A 19,991-nucleotide genomic window follows, 5' to 3' on the forward strand; every position below is an offset into this window, starting at 1 on the left:
TAAATTATAGGTAACTGAAGTGTTATTCCTTTAAAGAGCAAAATAATGTATCACCATGTTCGGTGGAAAATTTCTAAGTATTTATTACATGCCTAGGGGTTAGCCAACAAGATATACCAAGCATGAAAACCTGTAAAACTTAATAAAATGCTAAAATATGAACATCACACTATGGAGATTATGCCTCACTACTCAAAGAGTGTGGCTCAGGAACCAGTGTAGCTTGGCCATGCCCTGGCAGTATGTTGGAAATGCCTACCCCAGACCAGTTGATGTTACTAAGAACCCCCAGGGGATGAGAATGGACTTTATTTACAGTTTGGGAAGCACTGGTCTAATATGCTCTCAGGGAAGCTGAGGTTTCTACTGCTTTTTACTTTTTACCCTTCCACTAGATGTCCTTTGCAGCAGTGTTTTTCTAGTTGGCATTACAGGTGTCTCCTCTGAGGTTCCAGTTATTTCTATACTACCAAAATTAAAAAGACCCAAGGGCTGGGCGTGGTGGTTCACACCTGGAATCCCAGCACTTTGGGAGGCTGAGGCAGGCAGATTGCTTGAGCTCAGGAGTTCAAGACCAGCCTGGGCAACATAGGGAGACCCCTGCCTCTACAAAAATACAAATGAGCCAGGTGTGGTAGCCCACACCTGTGGTCCTAGCTACTTGGAAGGCTGAGGCAGGAGGATCGCTTGAGCCCAGGAGATCCAGGCTGCAGTGAGCCGTGATCATGCCACTGCACTCCAGCCTGGGTGACAGAGACCCTGTTTCAAAAAAAGGGGGGGGGGCGGCAAGTTTTTAGGGGGATGAGAAATATTCTTGGTAAATCGGGCATTTCTTTTTTTTTTTTTTTTTTTGGAGATAGTCTTGCTCTGTCACCCAGGCTGGAGTGCAGTGGCTTGATCTAACCTCACTGCAACCTCCGCCTCCCAAGTTCAAGCGATTCTCCCACCTCAGCCTCCGGAGTAGCTGGGATTACAGGCAACTGCCACCATGCCCAGCTAATTTTGTATTTTTAGCAGAGATGGGGTTTCACCGTGTTGGCCAGGCTGGTCTCGAGCTCCTGATCTCAAATGATCCACTCGCCTTGACCTCCCAAAGTGCTGGGATTACAGGGGTAAGCCACGACCTTAATTGGTAATTTTTGAAAAAAAACTAGAGAAACATCGTTTCAGAGATAAAGCAGCAATTACACTTGTACTCCCAGTGATTTAAGATGCACTATTGTAATCAAGATGATTGCTTTAATCAAAATATTGTTAAAAATAGGATTTCAGGACATTTAAAAGGTTTCAGCAGAAATCTTATGATTATGTCTGACTTGCAGTATTTTATTTGCCTCTTTGATGGCTTTTTTCTTTTTTTGAGACAGTCTCACTCTGTTGCCTGGGCTGGAATGCAATGGCGCAGTCTCAGCTCACTGCAACCTCCGGCTCCCGGGTTCAGGCAGTTCTCCTGCCTCAGCCTCCCTAGTAGCTGGGATTACAGGCTTGCGCCACCACACCCGGCTAATTTTTGTATTTTTAGTAGAGACAGGGTTTCGCCATGTTGGTCAGGCTGGTCTTGAACTCCCGACCTCAGGTGATCCGCCCGCCTGGGCCTCCCAAAGTGCTGGGATTACAGGCGTGAGCCACTGCACCCAGTCTTAACGGCTTTTTGGTATTAAAAACCAGGACTCTGAATGTGCATCAATAATTTGAATAATTTTATATAGTTACTCTTTCTAGTAATAGATACCCCCCTCCATTTTTAAGTAAAGATAAACATTTTTTAATTAGGAAAATTAGGCACATTTAATTTTAGCAAATTTAGTTTTTAACTTTTTTTTTTTTTTTTTTTTTTAAGATGGAGGCTCACTCTGTTGCCCTGGCTGGAGTGCAGTGGCGGCAACCTCGGCTCGCTGCAACCTCCGCCTCCTGGGTTCAAGTGATTCTCCTGCCTCAGCCTCCAGAGTAGCTGGGATTACAGGCGTGTGCCACCACAACTGGCTAATTTTTGTATTTTTAGTAGAGACAGGGTTTCACCATGTTGGCCAGGCTGGTCTCGAACTCCTGGCCTCAGGTGATCCACCCACCTCGGCCTCTCAAAGTGCTGGGATTACAGGCATGAGCCACCATGCCCAGCCAGTTTTTCAACTTTTAAAAATAAAAGTGGTAGTTTTTTTTTTTTTTTTTTTTTGAGACAGGGTCTCGCTCTGTCACTCAGGCTGGAGTGCCTTGGTGGGATCTCAGCTCACTACAGCCTCCACCTCCCCGGCTTAAGGGATCCTCCCTCCTCAGCTTCCCGAGTAGCTGGGACCACAGGCATGCACCACCATGCCTGGCTAATTTTTGTATTTTTTGTAGAGATGGGTGTCTCCACAAGTTGCTCAGGCTGGTCTTGAACTTCTGAGCTCAGGTTATATATCTGCCTCGGCCTTCCAAAGTGCTGGGATTACAGGCGTGAGCCACTGCACCTGGCCAAAAGTGGCAGAAATTTTGATATGGTTTATAATCAGTTTTATTGTGGGGAAGATGGGCCATTTTAATGAATGATTATTTCTATTGGCTAAACTACCGAGTCACGACATGACAAATACACATGAAGCTTTAATCACATGCAGTTATATACTTCTCACAAATCATCAAATTATCTGGTCTTCACACTAAGGGATTTACTTAGATAAGCCACCTGTGATTTCAGTTGTTAAAAGTGTGGCTTTTTAAACAGCATTTATTCAGTGCATCCTGATTTATTTCAAAATGAAAAATTATGTTACCTTTTTTTCTGAATAAATAAACCTTACTTTTAGTGGCAAGGTATAAGTTATAATGGTTGTTCCTGGATAACTAAAATTCAGGCAAAGAGGACCTGTAAATATTTCAAAGCCATCTGGTATGTAGGCTCCTATTGTTAGAATTAAAACTGCCTCGAGATAGTATTGCATTTTAAGAACACATTTTGCTTTCACTGTAGACTTCTCAAATTCAATGGGTTGTCCTTCATAATAATAGACCATTCTAACCCACGGTCAGGAGCTCTGGTATTCCAAAGCTGTTGTGGGATTTTTCCTTCACTGCCACCTGCCCCCAAGGAGTGACAATATATAGTGATTTTTCTTGTTCTTCCCTGATAACCATAATGAACAGTGACTATGCTTTCTACCAGCCAGAGCTAAAACTCAGCGACGTTAACCAGCTCCTATGACCTAATAAATAGAGATAATAGATCAATTCATCATAATGGAGGTTTTGAGTGACTACTCCTACAGTATCCAGTGTCCAACTATAATCAGCATAATAGCAATAAAGTGCGTAATGTTCTCTGCCATTACTGCACTTAGACAATGAAAAAATCCTGATATAGCAAAATGACCATGTCACTCGGCAATTTTAAACTGTTTCATGGAGATTTACTTTAGGGTATAAGTGGCATGTGAGAACTGAGCTAAATAATATGCCACTATCAAAGGAGTGTGGCACAAGAACACTATATTGATGCCGCTAACAAAATTGTTGAATGTTCATTGTTAATTGGATTAACAGAATACATGCTTGTGAAATTGAGGCATGAAAATAGATACTATTTAAAATCTGGGGCCAGGTGTGGTGGCTCACGCCTGTAATCCCAGCACTTTGGGAGGCCGAAGTGGGTGGATCACAAGGTCAGGAGTTTGAGACCAGTCTGGTCAACATGGTGAAACCCCATCTCTACTAAAACTACAAAAAATTAGCTGGCTGTGGTGGTATGCACCTGCAATCCCAGCTACTTGGGAGGCTTAGGCAGGAGAATCGTGTGAACCCGGGAGGCAGAGGTTGCAGTGAGCCGAGGTCGCACCATTACACTCCAGCCCAGGTGACAGTGCAAGACTCCGTCTCGAAAAAAAAAAAAAAATCTGGATAACACACAAAGGTAATTAATAAAAATAGGCCAGGCACAGAGGCTCACACCTGTAATCCCAGCACTTTGGGAGACCAAGGTGGGCGGATCACTTGAACCCAGGAGTTTGAGACCAGCCTGGGCAGCAGGGCGAAAGCCTGTCTCAATTTATAAAAAAAAAAAAAAAAAAAAGCCATGCGTGGTGGCGGGCACCTGGAGTCCCAGCTACTCAGGAGGCTGAGGTGGGAGGATGGCTTGAGCCCGGGAGGAGGAGACTGCAGCGAGCCACGATCAGGCCACTGCACTCCAGCCTGGGCGACAGAGCCAGACCCTGTCTCAAACAAACGAATAAATAAATAATAATGAGCTTGTGATGGATGTCTTGATGTCCACATTACCATGCTTTTAGAAATGGACTAAACCAGTCAATCTCCTGGCAGCGGGTAGTCATCCTCAAGCGTGGCCGCACAATAGGACTTCCTGGCAAGTCCAGGTGCTACTGATGCCCAGGCTCCCCTGCAGAGATACTGATTTATTTGGCCGGGGATGTAACCCTGAGGGTACAGGGTTGTTTGAAACTCTTCCAGACTTTGTAACAGCAGCTAAGATTGAGAACCACAGGGCCTGGGGAAAGAGACTTGAGTGGAAAGTCAGGAGACTTGGTGAAAATACTCAGCCTGACACACTCAGCTTCTTTATCAGTACAATGAAAGGGTTGGACTGCACGTTTTTTAACAACCTATGTCTAAAATGTCATCCTATTTTTAAAGAGGCCTTTGTAAAATAAATACTGTTTTAGTTCTGTTTTCAAAGTGGGGTTTTGTTTTTTAGTTTTCTGAAATGTGAGAATCTTAGGTTCTCACATAAATATATGCATTTATCGCCACTCCATCCACAAACCCCACTGAATGACAGTAAAGGAATGAAAAGAAAAGCTATACATTCATAGTGACAAAAACAGAAGGGCCAGCAACAGCCAAGTGATAACAAGAACACTTTCATGCTTCAGAAGCCTGGAAATGCTCAGGAATTCTGGAGGTGCAGTAACTCTGACGGCTGAGGAAAAGTTGATATCAGGGTGGGCAATTTGCAGTCTGCCACAATCTACAACTGAAAATCAAGGGCAAGTGGCGTAAGCATATTGTTATGAGACATAGACGCAAACAGACGAAACTGCTAAGTTTTAAATGGCTCCTGGGAAGTGGGAATTGGGGATGTGAAATGGCCTTTGCAAAAAGTGTAACAGTGAGAAAGTTATGGCAGTGTGTAGATCTGACCTAACTGACTCCATCTTGCTTCTGTGTTCATTCCTGGGCATAGGCCAAACTAACTTTGGGAAGAACTTTAACTTTGACACAAAGATTGTAACAGCCCTTTCCTGAAACAAACCCCACTCTCGCATGGGAACCAGACTGCCTTTGTAGGACTAACAAATGAGCCACAATATTATGGTTTAGTGTCACAGCTGTTTTAGAATTTATCTAGCAGGTTTTCTGGTCTTTACTGGAAAGCCCAAGAAAGTAAAAATAGCCGGGTGTGGTGGCTCACACCTGTAATCCCAGCACTTTGGGAGGCCGAGGCGGGCGGATCACGAGGTCAGAAGATCGAGACCATCCTGGTTTACATGGTGAAACCCCATCTCTACTAAATATACAAAAAAAAAAAAAAAAATTAGCCGGGCGTGGTGACGGGCACCTATAGTCCCAGCTACTCAGGAGGCTGAGGCAGGAGAATGGCGTGAACCCAGGAGGCGGAGGCTGCAGTGAGCCGAGATCGCGCCACTGCACTCCAGCATGGGCAACAGAGCGAGACTCCGTCCAAAAAAAAAAGAAAAAGAAAAAGAAAATAATAATAATAATAAAAGAAAAATAGCCTGGGCACGGTGGCTCATGCCTGTAATCCCAGCACTTTGGGAGGCTGAGGCGGGCGGATCACCTGAGGTCAGGAATTCGAGACCAGCCTGGCCAACATGGTGAAACCCTGTCTCTACTAAAAATACAAAAATTAGCTAGATACGGTGGCAGGTGTCTGTAATCCCAACTACTCAGGAGGCTGAGGCAGGAGAATCTCTTGAACCCGGGAGGCAGAGGTTGCAGCGAGCCGAGGTCGTGCCATTGCACTCCAGCCTGGGCAAAAAGAGCGAAACTCTGTCTCAAAATAAATAAATAAATAAAAATAAAAAATAAAAAAAATAAAGAAATTATGGTTCTGGAGTCTTGCAGCTAGAGGCCACAAGATTCTAAACCTCCTCAATTGCTCCTAGGGATAACATCACTACCCACTACCATAAAACCTAAGATTAGGTGCTGAAGATATTTTTCAGTCCATGGATTAGCTGGTGCCACCCAGATCAATAAACTGGCTCATCTGGTGTTGTGGCCCCCACCCAGGAACCGACTCATTGCTAGAGGACAGCTTCGACTGACCTCCTAGGATTTCATCTCTGACCTGACCAATCAGCACTCCCCACTCCTTAGCCCCCTACCCACCAAATTATCCTTTAAAAACCTCAGTTTCCAAATCTTCAGGGAGACTGATTTGAGTAATGTGAACCCCAAAAATCTGATACAGGCCTCAGTTAATTTAGAAACTTTATTTTGCCAAGGTTGAGGATGTGTGCCCGTGATACAGCCTCACGAGGTCCTGACAACGTGTGCCCAAAGTGGTCAGAGCACAGCTTGGTTTCATACATTTTAGGGAGACATGAGACACCAATCAACATATGTAAGATGAACATTGGTGTGGTCCGGAAAGGCGGGACAACTGGAAGCAAAAGGGGACAGCTCGAAGCAGGGAGAGGGCTTTCAGGTCACAGGTAGGTGAGAGACAAACCGTTGCATTGAGTTTCTGATTAGCTTTTCCAAAGGAGGCAATCAGATATGCATTTATCTCAGTGAGCAGAGGGATGGCTTTGAATAGAATGGGAGGCAAGTTTGCCTTGAGCAGTTCCCAGCTTGAATTTTCCCTTTAGCTTAGTGATTTTGGGGGCCCAAGATATTTTCTATTCACAGTAATAATAAAACTCTGGTCTCCTGTTCAGCCAGCTCTGTGTGTATTAAACTCTATTGCAATTCCCTTGTTTTGATAAATTGGCTCTATCTGGGCAGTGGGCAAAATGAACCCACTGGGTAGTTACAAAGAGAGAAGCACTGGTCAAGGGTGTCCGTTGTTTTAAAAGCCTTGTGTAATTTGACTTCTAAAATTAAGGACATGCATCCTTTAGACTTTTTTTTTTCTTTTTTTGATACGTAGTCTCGGTCTGTCACCCAGGCTGGAGTGCAGTGGTGCGATCTCCGCTCATTGCAACCTCCGCCTCCAGGGTTCAAGCGATTCTCCTGTCTCAGCCTCTCGAGTAGCTGGGATTACAGGCACCTGCCACCATGCCCAGCTAATTTTTGTAGATTTCTTTTAATACCTAATTTTGACATGGGTATGGGGAAAAAGCATAAAAATACTGTAGATGGGAGTGTAAAATTGTTAAATCTTTCCAAATGGCAGTCGGGTAATAAGCATCAAAATGTTAAATGTGAGGAACATTTAACCCGACATTTCTACTCTTGGAATTTATGCTAAGGAAGCAATTAGACAAGCACTACTTTGAGTATACAATAGAAAAATTGGCAGGTAACTATATGTCGTACACCAGAATCTTGATTTGAACAAATGATGGTTCATCCACACGATGGAATTGTGTGCAAATATTTTAAGTGATACATTTTACACCCACCAGATGATCAAAAATGTAGAAGTCTGAAGGCTGGGCGCAGTGGCTCACGCCTGTAATCCTAAGACTTTGGGAGGCTGAGGTGGGCAGATTGCCTGAGCTCAGGAGTTCAAGACCAGCCTGGGCAACATGATGAAACCCTATCTCTACTAAAATACAAAAATTAGCTGGGCATGGTGGTGCGCGCTTGTAGTCCCAACTGCTTGGGAGACTGTGGTGGGAGAACCACTTGAACCTGGGAGGCAGAGGTTGCAGTAAGCCAAGATCGTGCCACTGCACTCCAACCTGGGCGACAGAGTGAGACCCTATCTCAAAAAAAAAAAAGTAGAAGTCTGAAAACATCAAGAGTTAGTAAGCATGTGAAACAACAGGAACATCGACATGCTATTGGTGCAACTATGCACTGGCACAATCTCTTTGGAAGTAAGCCAAAACTGGCATTACTTCAATGAAAAGTTGAATATGTACTTCTCTTTGCCCAGCAAGCAGTTCCTCTCCTAGGGAGTACCAAATGGTATTAACCACTTATGAAAATAACTACCATTACTTAGTAAAGTGGAAGATAAAAACATCATATGGCATGTGCTAGTAGGTGGCACATGCACGACTGTCAATAAAAGTGATGATGTTCTAGTGACCTCAGGCTGCACCCAACCCAAATGTGCATCAACAGTAGAATGGAATTATAATGACAATGTGATAACCATAGCGAAGAGCCAAGAACACGAAAAAATAACAGCTGTGCACAGTGCTGTGAGTGAATCTATGAATCGCATAAATGTAATGTTAAACAGAAAATGCAAGATTGGAGAGAAGACCTATGTAAACTCCAAATACAGGTACAACTGTACTACATATGTAGTAGAACTAAAAGAAACAGCTACCATAAAAGTCAGATATTACATAGCATAAGAGAAATCAAGAAACTACAGCTACATAAAACAAGGAGAAGACAGGTCCCAACATTACATACCTCAATAAAACACCCAGTTAAAACTCTACTGACTGGGCCTGGTGGCTCACGCCTATAATCCCAGCACCTTGGGAGGCCAAGGCTAGCAGATCCCTTGAGCCCAGGAGTTCTATACTAGCCTGAGCAACATAGTGAGACCCCATCTCTAATAAAAATACAAAAAATTCACCAGGCATGGTGGCATGCACTTGTAGTCCTAGCTACTTGGGAGGCTGAGGTGGGAGGATCACTTGAGCCTGGGAGGTCAAGGTTGCAGTGAGCTGTGATTGCACCACTGTACTCCAGCCGGGGTTACTGGGCGACTGTCTTAAAAAACAAACAAACAAAAACCCAACAAAGACTGTCTCAAAAAACAAACAAAAAAACCCCCAACAAACTCTACTTAATTTTATTTTTGCTTAAATCTTTAATAAAAGGCAAAGCCAGGCACAGTGGCTCATGCTTGTAACCCCACCGTGGGAGGATCACTTGAGCTGAGGAATTTGAGACCAGCCTGACCAACAAAGTGAGACACTGTCTCAAAACAAACAAACAAATAAATAAAAAGTAAAAACAAAAAATTAGCTGGGCATTTACGGCTGTGGCAAGAGGATGGTCTAAGCCCAGGAGGCCAAAGCTACAGCGAGCCATATTTGTACTACCGCAATCCAGCATGGATAACAGAACAAGACCCTGCCTCATAAATTAATAATAAAATTCAAAAAAAAAAAGTGAGTAATTTCAGTAATCTAAAAAGAAAAAACAACGACAGCAACCTTGGAAAGGCAATTGCCAGGTAACAGCCACCTCTGGTACACTTAGGGTGAAATTAAGCTCAGCTCAAATACATACAGCAGTTCTTTCAGGCGAATGTGTAAAGAAAAGTATCATTCTTCAAAACAATAGGTTTAAAGGACACCTACGGCTTTTAACTTGTAAATATATTGCATGCAGTGCACCATGGTTATGCAAATGAAGCTGAGTCATTGCCCTTTAGATTAATGCTGTAGCTCCTAAGCATGGCTGCAGCCTGCAAGGTAGGGAAAAGGCCCAGTCCAGAGTCCACCCGGGAAACTCAACCAATTTGTTTTGTTCATCAATGCCCTGACTGTGATTTCCTTTAGATAAAGGATTTCTTGAATGCTTTAAAAAATGACGTCAAAGCGCTACATTTGACATAAGAGAAGGTTCACAATATAATGTTAAATGAAATATAAAAGGCAATTTACAAAAATATTTAATACGATTACTTTTTCTTCCAAAAATGCCCGTGTATGTATGTGTTGGGCATGCTTTTGTGTTACCGGTGGAGGGTGTCCAGGTTCTTGGCGTTTTGAACAAAGAGTTGGACAAAACGCACAAAACAAGGAAAGAATGAAGCAACAAAAGCAGAGATTTACGGAAAACAAAAGTACATTCCACAAGGCTGGAGCAGGCCTAGTACAGGGGCTCAAGAGCCCCAAAGTTTTCTGGGATTTAAATACCCTCTAGAGGTTTCCCATTGGTTACATGGTGTACACCCTATGTAAATGAAATAGCGGCCTGCAATCAGTCTGTTTGGTTGTGGAAAGCAACCAATCAGAGGATGAAGTGTAGTTACAAAGTTACACTCACTCCTATGCAAACGTCTGATTGGCTACAGAAAGCAACCAATCAGGCTGGGCGTGGTGGCTCACGCTTGGAACCCCGGCACTTTGGGAGGCCACGGCGGGTGGATCACCTGAGGTCAGGAGTTTCATGGCCAACATGATGAATTATCTCTACTAAAAATACAAAAATTAGCTGGGCGTGGTGGCACGTGCCTGTAATTCCAGCTACTTGAGAGGCTGAGGCACAAGAATCGCCTGAACCTGGGAGGCAGAGATTGCAGTGAGCCGAGATCGTGCCACTGCACTCCAGCTTGGGCCACAGAGGTAGACTCCTTCCCCAAAAAAAAAAAAGAGAAAAGAAAGAAAGCAACCAATCAGAAATGCTTTCAATTTTCCATCTGCCGCACAGAAAAGATGGGGTGGGGGGGGTGGATTTGCAAAGGGAGTAGCTTCCAATCCTTTTGTTATTTACCTGTGGAAAGTTGGGGTGTTCCTTTTGACTTAGTTCTTTTATTTATTTATTTATTTTGAGACGGAGTTCACTCTTACTGCCCAGGCTGGAGTGCAATGGCACGATCTCGGCTTACCGCAACCTCCGCCTCCCGGGTTCAAGCACTTCTCTTGCCTCAGCCTCCTGAGTAGCTGGGATTACAGGCATGCGCCACCATGCCCGGCTAATTTTGTATTTTTAGTAGAGACAGGGTTTCTCCATATTGGTCAGGCTGGTCTCAAACTCCGGACCTCAGGTGATCCGCCCGCCTCGGCCTCCCAAAGTGCTGGGATGACAGGCGTGTGCCACCGCGCCCGGCCATTGACTTAGTTCTAGAAAGCCAGCTTGAATCGGCCTTAGGTTCCCTGCTTCCAGACCCTATTCTCCTGCCTCATATGCATAGAAAAAAGACTCTGAAGGCTTACACCAAAATGGCGGCTATATCTTTTTTTTTTTTTTTTGAAACGGAGTTTCGCTCTTGTTGCCCAGGCTGGAGTGCAATGGCGTGATCTTGGCTCTCCGCAACCTCCGCCTCCCGGGTTCAAGCGATTCTCCTGCCTCAGCCTCCCAAGTAGCTGGGATTACAGGCCTGTGCCACCACACCTGGCTAGTTTTGTATTTTTAGTAGAGATGGGGTTTCTCCATGTTGGTCAGGCTGGTCTCAAACTCCCGACCTCAGGTGATCTGCCTGCCTTGGCCTCCCAAAGTGCTGAGATTACAGACGTGAGCCACCCGCGCTTGGCCATCTTTTTTTTTTTTTTTTTTTTTTTAACTATTTGTGGTTATGTTTTTGGAAATTTCTGTGCTTAACATAGTAAGAAAAAATAAGAAAAATCGGTAATAATTTACATTTCCTTTCCTCAGACCTGGAAGCAGGCATCTCTTCAAGGAATCTTTATTCCTTTTGATGGGAAAAGGTATTTACTCTTCAAGAATTGTCAGCCTGACGTGGTGGCTCACGCCTGTAATCCCAGCACTTTGGGATGCCAACGCAGGCAGATCACTTGATGTCAGGAGTTCGAGACCAGCCTGAACAACATGGTGAAACCCTGTCTCTACTAAGAATACAAAATTAGCCAAGCGTGGTGGTGGTGCATGCCTGTAATCCCAACTACTTGGGAGGCTGAGGCAGGAGAATTGCTTGACCCCAGGAGGCAGAGGTTGCAGTGAGCCAAGATGGGGCCATTGCACTCCAGCCTGGGCAACAAGAGCGAAACTCCGTCTCAAAAACAAAAACAAAAACAAAAAAAAAAAGAATTGTCCTGCAGACCGGAGCAGTGGCTCACACCTGTAATCCCAGCACTTTGGAAGGCCAAGGAGGGAGGATCCTTTGAGCCCAGGAGTTCAAGACCAGCCTGGGCAACATAGTAACACCAAGTCTCTACCGATAAAATGAAATAAATAAATAAATAAAAATTAGCCAGGCATGGTGGTGCATGCCTCTAGTCCCAGCTATTCGTGAGGCTGAGGTGGGAGGATCACTTTGTTACCGGGAAAGAGTGTCCAGGTTCTTGGCGTCTTGAGCAAAGAATTAAACAAAACGCACAAACAAAGCAAGGAAGGAATGAAGGGATTTATTGAAAATGGAAGTACACTCCACAGGGTTCGAGCGGGCCCAAGCATAGCTCAAAGGCCCTGTTTCAGAATTTTTGGGAGTTTAAAAATAACCTCTACTTGAGGTATGCCCTATGTAAATGAAGAGGATAAAGTTACAATCATTTACTTGGCCTACACCCTATGGAGAGGATATTTCCTGTCATAGCTGAAGTATGAATCGGCCTTATATTCCCTGCCTCCAGATCCTATTTTCCTGCCTCAACTTGAGCCCTGGAGGTAGAGGCTGCAGTGAGCTATGATCACACCACTGCACTCCAGCCTCGGTGACAGAGCAAGACTTGTCTCACAAATTAATAAATAAAATATAATGACATTGATCAAAACTTCATTAGTAGTATTAGAAGACAAAGTTGAGATCATCTACAAAGTACAGATGTTCCCTGACTTATGATGGTGTTATGTTCCAATAAACCCATCAGAAGTTGAAAATATCGTAAGTGGAAAACGGATTTAATACACTTAACCTGGCCGGGCGCAGTGACTCATGCCTGTAACCCCAGCACTTTGGGAGGCCAAGGCGGGTGGATCACCTGAGGTCAGGAGTTCGAGACCAGCCTGGCCAACATGGTGAAACCCCTTCTCTACTAAAAATACAAAATTAGCCAGGTGTAGTGGCACATGCCTGTAGTCCCAGCTACTCGGGAGGCTGAGACAGAAGAATTGCTTGAACCTGGGAGGCGGAGGCCTCAGTGAGCCAAGATGGCGACACTGCACTCCAGCTTGGGCAAGACAGAGCAAGACTCCGTCTTGGAAAAAAAAAAATACACTTAACCTACCAAACATCATAACTTAGCCTAGCCTACCTTAACGTAAGCTCGTAATACTTTTGTTTGTTTGTTTTTTTGAGACGGAGTCTTGCTCTATCGCCCAGGCTGGAGTGCAGTGGCATGATCTCGGCTCACTGCAACCTCTGCCTCCCAGGTTCAAGTGATTCACCTGCCTCAGCCTCCCAAGTAGCTGGGATTGCAGGCGCCAGCCACCATGCCCGGCTAATTTTTGTATTTTAGTAGAGATGGGGTTTCACCATGTTAGCCAGGTTTGTCTCGAACTCCTGACCTCAGGTGATCTGCCCACCTCGGCCTCCCAAAGTACTGGGATTACAGGCGTGAGCCACTACGCCTGGCCAAGCTCATAATACTTATATTAGCCTACAGTTGGTCAAAATCATCAAACACAAAGCTGTTTTACAATAAAGTGTTGAATATCTCATGTGCTTTATTGAATACTTGTACTGAAAGTGAAAAACAGAATGGTTGTATGGGTACTCAAAGTCAAATTCATATCACTTTGGCACCATCGCAACATCAAAAATTGTAACCCTGGAACTGTCTGTAGCAAAACAGGATATAGGAAAATAGAAGAGAAAAGATAAGAAACATGGAGCAGGGCACTGTGGCTCCCACTGACGTGGGAGGATCACTTGAGTCCAGGAGTTTGAGACCAGCCTGGGCAACAGAGCAAGACCCTATCTCAATTAAAAAAAAAGAAAAAAGAAACATAAAAAAGAAATTATTAATAGGATACTATACAAGTAGGTTGTGAATAATATCTACATGAAAATAATGTAAAAAAATTAAGATATTAAATTAACAAAATGAAAACAACCATTTCGAGAGGGTGATGATGGGAGGAAGTGAGCATCTCTGTGTGTGTGTGTGTGTGTGTGTGTGTGTGTGTGTGACTGTGAGTGAAAAAGCATAGACCCTCTTCACTAGAAGCAAATCTATATATATCTTTCTGTGATTTCAGAATCAGCTTGATGGCAAGTGACAGAAAAATCCAGAATTACAGTGGTTTAAACTGGATGCTGATTTCTTCCTTTTTCTTTTTTCTTTTTTTCTTTTTTTTTTTTTGAGTCTCACTCTGTCGCCCAGGATAGAGTGCAGTGGCACAATCTCAGCTCACTGCCACCTCCGCCTCCTGGGTTCAAGGGATTCTACTGCCTCAGCCTCCCGAGTAGCTGAGATTACAGGCACCCGCCACTATGCCTGGCTAATTTTTGTATTTTTAGTAGAGACAGGGTTTCACCAGGTTGGCCAGGATGGTTCCCCTTTCTTTTCTCTTCTCTTTTCTTCTCTTCTCTTCTCTTTTTTCTTTTTCTTGAGACGGATTCTTGCTCTGTTGTCCAGGCTGGAGTGCAGTGGTGCGATCTCAGTTCACTGCAACCTCCGCTTCCCAGGTTCAAGCAATTCCCCTGCCTCAGCCTCCCAAGTAGCTGGGATTACAGGCACGCGCCCCCACATCCAGTTAATTTTTTTTTTTTTTGAGACGGAGTTTCACTCTTATTGCCCAGGTTGGAGTACAATGGTGCGATCTCAGCTGACCGCAATCTCCGCCTCCAGGGTTCAAGCAATTCTCCTGCCTCAGCTGCCCGAGTAGTTGGGATTACAGGCACGCACCACCACGGCCGGCTAATTTTGTATTTTTAAGTAGAAATGGGGTTTCTCCATGTTGGTCAGCCTGGCCGTGAACTCCCAACCTCAAGTGATCTGCCTACCTTGGCCTCCCAAAGTGCTGGGATTACAGGCATGAACCACCGTGCCTGGCCTAATTTTTGTGTTTTCTTTTTAGTAGAGATGAGGTTTCACCATGTTGGCCAGGCTGGTCTCGAACTACTGACCTCAGGTGATCCACCTGCCTTGGCCTCCCAAAGTGCTGGGATTACAGGCGTGAACCACCGAACCCGGCCCTTTTCTTTTCTCTTTTTTTTTTTTTTTTTTTGAGACAGGGTCTTACTCTGTTGCCCAATTCGAGGCTGTAGTGGGCTGGGATGAAAACCACTACACTCCAGCCAGGGTAACACAGAGAAAGAGATTCTGTCTCTTAAAACAAAATGAACGAAACAAAAAAAACCAACTTGAAAAAATTGTTCGGCTGGGCGCAGTGGCTCACACCTGTGATCCCAGCACTTTGGGAGGCCGAGGCGGGTGGATCACGAGGTCCGGAGTTTGAGACCAGCCTGACCAACATGGTGAAACCCCCATCTCTACTAAAAATACAAAAATTAGCTGGGCATGGTGGCTTGTGCCTGTAATCCCAGCTACTCAGGAGGCTGAGGCAGGAGAATCACTTGAACCCGGGAGGCGGAGGTTGCATTGAGCCGAGATCGTGCCAACTGCACTTTAGCCTAGGTGACAGAGCAAGACTCCGCCTCAAAAAAAAAATTGTTTTAATTGTTTTGAGACAGGGTCTCAGTTTGTCAAAACAAAAAATTGTTTTAATTGTTTTGAGACAGGGTCTCACTTTGCATTCTAGCCTAGGTGACAGAGCGAGACTCCGTCTCAAAAAAAAAATTGTTTTGTTTTGAGACAGGGTCTTACTCTGTCACCCAGGCTGGAATGCACTGGCATGATCACAGCTCACTGCAGCCTCAACCTCCTAGGCTCAAACAATCCTCCTGCCTCAGCCTCCCAAGTAGCTGTGACTACAGGTGCACACCACCACACTTGGTTAAGGCTAATTTTTTATTTTTTGTAGAGATGGGGTCTCCCTATGTTGCCCAGGCTGGTCTTGAACTCCTGGCCTCAAGCAATCCCCCTGCCTCGAACTCCCAAAGTGCTGGGATTACAGACATGTGCTACCACGCCTGGCCCCGTGATTTTCAATAAAGCCTAAACCTATTTGTATTTTGTATTTTTCTTTTCCATTGTCTCTATACATGAATGTTGTTTCCATGTCCTTGAAGTCTATAATTATAGGCGAGACTTGGGGAAGTATATCAAAACAAAATGAATGAATCCCAATACTCTGAAATATGCAATATACGTATTCAAATTTTTGAAATGCACATACTCTCTCCCAATAGTCCATACATGAGAAGAGTTTTTATTTTAAAAATCCTCTTTCTGCTAGAGCTGGCACCCTGGTGTGCGCCAATCTAATAGTACACTCCGTAGCCTGCTATCAGTATGCCTGAGTGATCTGTGTATAAAGTATAATCATTTTCTAAATCTTTCAGTGTCTGCCAGAAATGTGGACATCTATAGCAAATGCAGAAACTGGCCAAATTCCTACAAGGACTAAAATCAGGGTTAGCTCAGAAAGATGGTGTTGTGTAATCATATTAAACAATAAGCTTTTTGTTCTATGAAGAGGCAAACACTCTTTTTCACTACCTACAACCCCAATAGTATGCAACAAACATGAAATTCAACCCTTTTGATGAAACAATACTCTTGGCTGATTTAAAAGTTAGTAGGAGCTTTTCTTTGTGTGAAAGTACTCTGAGGTGGACAAGTCAGACTAGTGTGGCTAATTTAACTTCTGTTGATCCTTTAGACACAGCTCAGATGTCACCTTAAACCATCCTTAAACCTCCCCACCACCAGTGGAAAATAACCCTCAAGAGGTTACCCTGCAATACCTCCATTTTATAAATTACTTTATTGTTTGTTGTACATGTGAGTGTTCAGTGTTGGCCTGGGTGCCCCTTATTCTAAATCAAGGTATGCCCAGTGGCTAATACAGTGCTCCTGTTTAACTGATGAATGAAAACTTTCTATTGCCACCAAGTTTATCCTGAGATGACCTTGGTCCCTTGGCTGCTGCAGGGTCTACACAGTGTTGCAGAGGAACATTGCTGTCAGAAAACTCTCCAAGATGTCACAAGAAGGGATAGGATATCACCTTGGGGAATTGAAGGTTTGGTCCTCATCTGAACAGATTCAGAAAATGGATTTATTAATGCAGTTATCTATTCAGGGGCTGTTTTTCTCAATAAGTATGTGTGGAGAGCTTTCTCTGTGCCTGGCTTTTTTTTTTTTTTTTTTTTTTTTGGTGGAGTCTTGCTCTGTCGCCCAGGCTGGAGTGCAGTGGCGCGATCTCGGCTCACTGCAACCTCCACCTTCAGGGTTCAAGCAATTCTCTTGCCTCAGCCTCCGTAGTAGCTGGGATTACAGGCGCCCACCACTATGCCTGGCTAATTTTTGTATTTTTGATAGAGGCGGGTGTCAACACGCTGGCCAGGCTGGTCTTGAACTCCTTACCTCAAGTGATCTGTCTGCCTCGGCCTCCCAAAGTGCTGGGATTACAGGCGTGAACCACCGTGTGCAGACTGTGCCTGGCATTCTGCTGGGCACTGGGAATATAGGAGTCTTATGGGCACAGTCCTTGCCCTCACTTTGTTTACCATCTGGCTGGGGGAAAGAGTCAATTAGACAAACCACTGCCTTGAAGAGTGGGGACTGGCCTGGTATGGGAAGTACAGTATGCTAGGGGTGCATAACACGGGCAATTAAGATACCCTGGGACCAGTGGGGCTTCCTGGAGGGATCACCCAGAGTACACTCTCTGTCAGGGGATAGGTACACATTAACCAGGCCTGCTATATAAAGTCGAATATGCCTGTAATCGCAGCACTTTGGGAGGCCGAGGTGGGTGGATTGCTTGAGCTCAGGAGTTTGAGACCAGCCTAGGCAACATGGTGAAACCCCATCTCTACCAAAAATACAAAAAATTAGCCAGGCATGGTGGTGCACTCCTGTAGTCCCAGCTACTTGGGAAGCTGAGATGAGAGGATCACTTGAGCCTGGGAGGCGGAGGTTGCAGCGAGCCAAGGTCGTGTCACTGTACTCCAGCCTGGTCAACAGAGTGAGACCCTGTCTCAAAAATAATAATGGCCAGGTGTGGTGTCTCATGCCTGTAAATCAGCACTTTGGGAGGCTGAGGTGGATGGATTACCTAATGTTATGAGTTCGAGACCAGCCTGCCCAACATGGTGAAACCCCGTCTCTACTAAAAATACAAAAATTGGCTGGGTGTGGTGGTGGGAGCCTGTAATTCCAGCTACTTGGGAGGCTGAGACAGGAGAATCGCTTGAACCCGGGAGACGGAGATTGCAGCGAGCCGAGATTGTGCCATTGCACTGTAGCCTGGGCAACAAGAGTGAAACTGTCTCAAAAAATAAATAAATAAGTAAATAAAATAATAATAAAGTCAAAATGTCCCTTTATTAATAATGAGCAAATGTAAGTGTCTCATGGAGTTTAAAGGTACACATCTACATTCTCTCTCTGTGGTCAGACCACAGACCTGCTTTCAATTGTAGGAAGCACAATTACAATGGGAAGGTGGTTAGGTAAGAAATCAAATCCATTCCCATTGATCAAAGGTGTTAGGATAACTGGAGCCTCCATCCCCACGTAAAGGATAGCTTTACAAATAGGATGATCATTTTTGAAGTCCTCGTTTTGACCAAGATTCTTTGTCTTCCAAAAATTGCTTAGATGGGCTTTGGCAGCCTGGCCTTCGTTACTCTCTCCCTAGGTTTCTAGGTTTCCACTCTTCTTATAGCCACATTGCTTCTTCTTTTTTTTTTTTTTCAAGACGGAGTTTTGCTCTGTCACCCAGGCTGGAGTGCAGTGGCCCGATCTCGGCTCACTGCAACCTCCGCCTCAAGCAATTCTCTTGCCTCAGCGTCCCAAGTAGCTGGGATTAGTAGCCACCATGCCCAGCTAATTTTGTATTTTTAGTAGAGACAGGGTTTCTCCATGTTGGTCGGGCTGGTCTCGAACTCCCGACCTCAGGTGATCCGCCCGCCTCGGCCTCCCAAAGTGCTAGGATTACAGGCATGAGCCACCATGCCCAGCCCCATATTGCTTTTTTAGATATGTTAATATCTGTGATCATATTATAGGGTATGATGAGGCCTGTAATTTACTGTCAGCAAAGATAGAGAAGGAAGAGGTGGAGGAGGAGTGTGTTGTGTTAAGAGCTGGAAATGATCCCACTTAGGACTTTATACACCAGGGGTGGTCAGCTAGTATTAGTCAAGGAGTCCATATTTCCTATTCTAGCCACTACAGATGCTTCTGTTAGCCATAGCTCAACCAATAACAGAGGCTTTCTTAAGTAGCAAAATGAAGGTTAGAAATGGGTTTTCTTGCCAGGCGCAGTGGCTCACGCCTGTAATACCAGCACTTTGGGAGCTGAGGCGGGCGGATCACCTGAGGTCAGGAGTTCGAGACCAGCCTGACCAACATGGAGAAACCCCGTCTTTACTAAAAATACAAAATTAGCTGGGCGTGGTGGCACATGCCTCTAATTCCAGCTACTTGGGAGGCTGAGGCAAGAGAATGGCTTGAACCCAGAAGGCGGAGATTGCAGTGAGCCAAGATCACGCCATTGCACTCCAGCCTGGGCAACAAGAGCGAAACTCCGTCTAAAAAAAAAAAAGAAATGGGTTTTCTTTTTTCTTTTTTTAGACAGGGTCTCACTCTATCGCCCAGGCTGGAGTGCAGTGGCACAATACTGGCTCCCTGCAACCTCCACCTCCCAGGCTCAGGTGATCCTCCTGCCTCAGCCTCCCAAATAACTGGGACTACAGGCGTGCACCACCACACCCAGCTAATTTTTTGGTATTTTTTGCAGAGATGGGGTTTTGCCATATTGCCCAGGCTGGTCTCGAACTCCTGGAGTCAAGTGATACACCCACCTTAGTCTTCCAAAGTGGTGGGGTTACAGGTGTGAGCCACCGTGCCAGGCCAGAAATGGGTTTTCATAGGTGAAATTAGTAGCTTATTAGCTTTAGCTAGTATAACAGGCATTAGAGGCTGGGCATGGTGGCTCACACCTGTAATCCCAACACTTTACAAGGCCAAAGCGGGAGGATCGCTTGAGCCTACGAGTTTGAGACCAGCCTGGGCAACATAGGGAGACACCCTCCCACCATCTCTACAAATATATATATATATATTTAGCCAGGTGTAGTGGTGAACACCTGTGGTCCCAGCTACTTGGGAGGCTGAGGCAGGAGGAACACCTGAGCA

The 19,991-nt window shown here is 44.9% G+C and overlaps 1 non-coding gene across 1 annotated transcript; it reads left to right on the plus strand.

Moving 5' to 3' along the window:
* The first annotated feature begins 5,307 nt into the window (after positions 1–5,307).
* LOC112131139 (U7 small nuclear RNA) lies at positions 5,308–5,369 on the plus strand. Its single transcript, XR_002913281.1, has one exon. It is a non-coding gene; the product is annotated as a U7 small nuclear RNA (small nuclear RNA).
* The last annotated feature ends 14,622 nt before the right edge of the window (positions 5,370–19,991 follow it).

This window comes from Pongo abelii, chromosome X, assembly GCF_028885655.2.
Source record: "Pongo abelii isolate AG06213 chromosome X, NHGRI_mPonAbe1-v2.0_pri, whole genome shotgun sequence".
NCBI lineage: Eukaryota > Metazoa > Chordata > Mammalia > Primates > Hominidae > Pongo > Pongo abelii.